This window comes from Pangasianodon hypophthalmus, chromosome 6 (assembly GCF_027358585.1).
Source record: "Pangasianodon hypophthalmus isolate fPanHyp1 chromosome 6, fPanHyp1.pri, whole genome shotgun sequence".
Lineage (NCBI taxonomy): Eukaryota > Metazoa > Chordata > Actinopteri > Siluriformes > Pangasiidae > Pangasianodon > Pangasianodon hypophthalmus.
The window spans coordinates 14,004,288-14,010,742 of NC_069715.1; positions in this window are offsets into that span (position 1 = coordinate 14,004,288).

Sequence of the window (6,455 nt, forward strand, 5' to 3'; positions counted from 1 at the left end):
GAATGTAAAGGGACTGAGCAGAGGAGGCTGCCTAGAAAACAGCACACATCCATTACCAGCACATGACATCATGCAGGAACAAAATGGACAGTAACATTTCCTCTGTAATTACGAGAGCCAATATTCCACTGTAGTCCTCAATGTTTTCTTTTCTTTTCAGCTCCCTTGCGTTTGCCTTGAGAACCCACAGGAAGGTCCATATGAGACAGGGTTACTACTGAAATCTCTCTCTGTCTCTCTCTCTCTCTCTCCGTGTTGTTGTATTATTTGTGGTTTACAGGTCCTTTGCTTGAAATAAGCCAAATGGGGAACTTTTTATTGGTGCTTGTTTTTGGAAGCCGAGGAGAACATTTTTGCAAGAACACCGTGGAAAAGCACACTTGCAAAAATATTCTACCACCACCTTGTGGCAGCCAGAATATATTTCTTCCTGAGTGTGAGGAGGGACTGTGGGAACAGTGAGCGTGTTCTTTTAGGTACTGCCAGAGCCTCACAAAACAGACATGTGAAACCACATCAAATGCCTCTGTACAAGAAATATGCGGATTTGATTTTTATCCATATATTTAAAAGAAAGTATGAATTCCCTTTCAATTATACTTACACTAGAAAAATAAGTTGGCTTGTGCCACAGGAATGTCTCTGTTCAAACTGAATTGTGTGTAAAAATAAGTAAATATTTATTCATTTCTCTTCAGTAATCACATTATCCTGTTCATGGTCACAGTAAATCAGGGGCCTATCCCAGGATCACAGGGGGGAATACATCCTGAATGGGACACCAGTCCATCACAGGACACCACACACGCACGCACACAAGCACACACGCACACACGCACACACATTTACATTTAGGGCCAAATTAGAGTACACCTACCACCATGATTTTGGCAGGTGGGAAGAAACCGCAGAACTCAGAGGAAACCCACATAGACACGGGGAGTACATGCATAGAAACCTAACACAGACAGTAACCCAAGGAGCTGTGAGGAGGCAGCAGGAGGCCACCCAAAAATAAATTAATATGATTTAGTTAATTTTTCTGTGTCATACTAATTGGTTTAATAATAAGGAAGTATATTAGGAATCATGGGAAATTTATGGAGGCCTCCATTTTTTCTGTTAACTTTAGGTTTGTTTTGTTATACAGCATGAGCATGTGAAAAGAAATTGCTGTTCTTTTATAAAAACTGATGAACTGTAATGTACTAAATGAATTGGAGCTTGGTATGTACACTGAGATGATTAATGTATTAAATGAATTGGTGCTTGGTATGTGCACTGAGATGAGTAATGTATTAAATGAATTGGTGCTTGGTATGTACACTGAGATGACTAGTGTGAGTTGGGCTCTGAGCATTGGTCAAAACTGGGCATTCTTTAAGCTTTTGTTTATCTGTTTGGATCTCCCCTCCTCCTTTTGTGGCCGTGATTGCTTTTGTGTAGCAAATGTGGTGAGTTTGTGCTTGGCAACGGCTGCAGCGCAAGCCAGGAAGGGGAATGGAAAAATCTGTGGCATTTAGGTAGAGCTCTGTCATAAAGCTAGCACTAATGAGGCCAGGCTTTGGGGAAAGTGAGGGAAATGGTTTACATATGGATCTGAGAACATGCAGTGCATGTAATGAGACAGAGGAGCACACGCACATACAGACAGACAGGCAGTAAATTGTGTCAATTGCTGCTGATGAAAACAGAAAAAACTCTTAGAAAAGTTTCTTCAAGGGTCCTTTGGATGGTTATGGGTTACTGGCTTCCTAAAAGTGTTCTACATGCAACCCTCTCTAATAGGGAAACACTTTAGGGTAGGGGTCTAATAAAGTTAGGGTTCTCAGAGAGGGACAAGTAAAGTAAAAGTAATCTTTTGTTGCATAAAGTGTGTGTGTGTGTGTGTGTGTGTGTGTGTGTGGGAGAGAGAAAGAGAGAGAGAGAGAGAGAGAGAGAGAGAGAGAAGCTCATAGTAGAAAGATTTCAGGGTTTTACACTCAGAAAGAAAAATTCCTCAAGGGTTTTATTATGTCTAATCATTATCAAGACCCGAATATAGCATACCAAAGATATAAGGGGAAAAACACATAGGTAAGATACAAGCAGAAATTACTAGAACACATATGAAAAAAGAAACCATGAGAAACCATAGCTTAGAAATGCAACTGAGCACATGCAGGCCAAAAGGACAAAGATTAACTGGGGCTATATTCAAAACCACATACAAAAGGAGGTCTTTTTTTATAACAGTGGTTTAAAAAGGCTGCTTTAGTGAGAAATCTGCAAGATCTATACTATAAATTCATTTTAATGATTCAAAAATGTCATTTGTAGTTTAATGGACAAGTACCATAGGAGAGGTACAACAGGAGTGCCATCAGTGCAAAACAGTTTATATCCATTACATTAACTAAACCATAAAAATAACATCAGTTTGTGGCAGTGGTATTTACAATTTTATTGCATTGCTTGGAGCATCAGTCCAGAATTGCATCAAATTAATGAAACGATATATGAGGAACTGGCAATTCTGTTGTGAACTAATTAAGCATTATATAGCTGGCTTCATGTGGCTCACCAATTTGTAAGATAATAAAGTTCTATATAAAAAAAAGTCTTAGTTATTAATGGAGTATTGCAATTGCATCCATTTAACACATCCTAAGCCATTAATTTATACCGAACCAAAGATGAAAGAGAAAAATGTCCAATTATTTTTATGTCATATTATTCTAAAGGGTCTATGTTATGCAGAAGAGAACAGTGTTACTAGTATGTTCTTCCTTAACTATTTGACTCTCATTATTGTGTTGCATCCACAATCAAATACGTTCGGTCAAATTTTCTATTAATTACTACTAAGTATGCTATAAGAGTTCTTTGTACATCTTTGTGCCTCTACTACTTTAGTCACCACAAGAGAGGACATGTCCCCCAGCCAGTGGCTCTCCAAAATAAGCATGTTTTAATGTTCATGAGTAATGCTTAATTACCCATACATAGCAATTTACAAGCAGAGTGCTGTAGGGCTGCTCAGTAAAGAGACAAGCCCCAATTTCATGGAAAATAACATTAGTGTGAGTGTAGGAATTATCCACAGCATTAGCCCCATTTCATAACCCATATTAACTTAGGCAATTTCATGCGTGCGGTCACAGGGGCTCATAGCAGGGGGGTCTCTGATTGCACTTAAAGTAATTTCATAATAATTAGTTTAGTAGGGAGGAGTGCTCCTGATATTTCTGCTAAAGCCCTCAAGTAAGTGTGTGTACACGTGTGACTGTGTGTATGCGTGTATGAGTACATGTAATAATATATGTGTATGGCCATTAATTTCTCCTTTTCTCTCTTCACCATAGCCCAAGGCTCCATGCAGTGCATTCTCATAGCCTCACTCATCATGTAGCATATAAATACCCAGCCCACTCATTTACTCGAAGTCTCTCTGTGGATTTGCATCTCCTGGGACCTGAGAGGAGGACTGAATGAAGGGGTAGGCTGTGCCGGAGATGGATCGACTCGATCAGCACAGCAGTTAGAATATGTGGCCTGCGGTTGGCTTAAAGTGTCCCCAGAGAGAGGCTCACACACACGCTGGGCCTGCTTCATAGACCAAATGGGGGTTTCGCCCTCTGGGCATTGGAGTATTAGATAGACTGGAGCATGGCTGCTTCTTCTGTACTCCTCTGTACTGCACCAGTCTGAGACACTGCTCAGTTCCGCTATCAAAATAAATAACCATGTTGAACCCTGGGTTTTTCCATCATATTTGAAGAAGACAGCAATATGTATACATGTAGCATTCTTGTTTTCTTACTTGTTTATGGGCCATGATAAGTGAGCCAATTACCCTCTTTAAGGAGTATACTGGTGTGTAAATTCAAAGAATATTTTGTGAAAGAATTTTTCATATGCTTTTGTTTTTGGCTTTTTTGAATTTTCACTCATCAGTGTCATCATTGGCTGGGACCTCATGGAGTACATCTTTATATACTAAAAATATGTAATATAGAAAAAATTCCCATCATCTACAGATTTTTGAACTATAAGTTCTCTGTGTATAGAAGTTGTCTTACAGTTTTGATATACAAATTTGTTTTGTGATGCAATACTGCAACTGAACACTAGATGGTAACACACAATTATTTTAAGCGTGAGATAGACTATAGCAAAGACTCAATGAAAGGAGCTGCACTTACACATACACTTATTAGTATTTTTATCAGACAGACATACCTCTTACACAGTTACACAGTACAGTTACTGACTATATCTATAGTGGCAGAGGCACAATTTGCAGGACAATGGTTGGTGGACTATTTTAACAGTTTAAAAAACCCACACTTGAACCATTGCTATGCACACAAACATGCCACTACTATTTTAGTGTCACTACTGTGTTGAGAACAGTCCACCACCCCTAAGAATATTTAGTCAGTGGTGGTCCTATGATGACCCTGCCCTTTGATGGATGGGGTAGAGACAGGTTGACAAACTGTACATAGCAGTCCATCGCCGGGCACCATGCACACACACGAACACACAGACACACGCAAACACACACACTTGTTCATACCTAGGGGCAATTTACGTTAGCAAATCCACCTATATGTTTGTTTTTTTCAGAGGTAGGAGTAACCCAGAGAACCAAGAGCAAACTCACATAGACATGGGGAGAACATGAGAAACTCCACAGACAGTAATCACACTGGGGACCATGGAGCTGTGAAGCGGCTGCACCACTTTTATTAATTAATGCAATGATTAAATAAATAATGGAGGTATATGCTAGGTATATTAGAATGTTGTATGTATTAGAAACTACCCTGTAAAGGTTTTCTAATATTAGAATATTTGTATTGAAGTTGGTTATAGAGGTTCAGATATCTATTCCTACATACTGAATTGATGGATGTGAGAATAATTAATAGAATGTGTTTATATAAAATTCATAGAAATCAATATTGAGACTTTGATTAACAATGTTCAGCTTAAGTCTCAATATCTCCAGTCCTTGTTTTGTCCCTCACTACCAGAACACATACAAGACATCTAAAAAAAAAAAAATGCAATCAAGAAACCAGCTTTCTGGTTATTACTGAAGACACGCTCTCTTTGAGGTTTCCATTGGTGTAATTAAACTGCATTATGGCTATACAAAGCCATATAATCCTCACCCCCTGCTCTTTGCATTATTGTGTGGTCCAGCTGATCCTCCTGCACCCACCAAAAACATAAGCAGTGTGCAGTCTGGCATAATGCCTTTGTTATCTATCGGACTATTGTCATTCACCATTCAGACTGCTAGTCTTGCCTTTTGTCCACTGCTGTCCCTTCCTCTAGCTGTGTATGTGAAATTTGCCCTTTTCCTGCACTGCTGTTCCATAGCCCATCTGCCCCCCACATGCTCTGTCCACACTCCACACCAGCTGTCCTCCTCTAGTCCCTGGGGTGTAAACAGGTGCTGGGCTTGTGCAGGCTGGAGTGGAGGCACATGGTAACACATGCTACTTCTTCAGCCTCTGCACAGCACCAACTTGGTCCTAGTGCTGTTTTCTGCTAATAAACAGAAACCAATTTATATATTTTCTCTATATTTTTTCACTATATGTGGTATTTTTTCACTATATGTGGAAATCATGTGAAATAATTCTTGTGAAAGAGCAGCACCAAGTACAACACATCCGGTTGCTCAGAATTTATTTCATTCAAACTTTCTGTGACAGGTAACCTATTCCTCGCTCTCAAGAGCTTACCCAGAGCCTCTCATTGCAGTTAGAGAGCATGATGCCATGCCAAAAAGCTCAAAATATATAGTGGTGTCATTGATAGTGTGATATAAAAAGATAAAAGAGAAAGGGGTCATTGGGATGGGCCTCAAGGCAGGGCTATTTTTAGCGTGGACCTAGTTCTGTCCACATAAAGGGGGCGGGGTCAATGCTTAATAATCAATATCTTCACTTAACCAAACTAATCACACAGCAGTCGCATTTACCCAACAGGATGAAATAAAAAAAAAAAAACATTCACCTCTAGTGTGAGGGTTAGCTTAAATGGGGTCCTCTATTTTCAGAACCAACACAGTGGGGGTGTAAACCAGGAATGTGTCGACACTTCACATGCTGAGGGCAGCCAGTGAGGCGCTTCCTTTTACAATGTCTGGCTCTACATTTCACTTGGAAGGCATTGACTTGGAATGACTCAGGACAATATGTTTCTTGATTCAATAACATGATATCTCAGAATCTCATTTGATTCACACAACTTTTACCTTTAACCATGTTTCTACACTTGGGATAGCAAAGGGGGTACAAGAGCATAACCTAATTATGTCTAGAACTACACATCTGCAGAATTTGCAAATTTGTCCCATTACTGTAGTGGCGTCATAGGTGCTCTGTAGTGGATTTGGTCAAAATTGCTATAATGTTATCATGATGATTTAGATTAACAAGAGCTAGATATGTGGC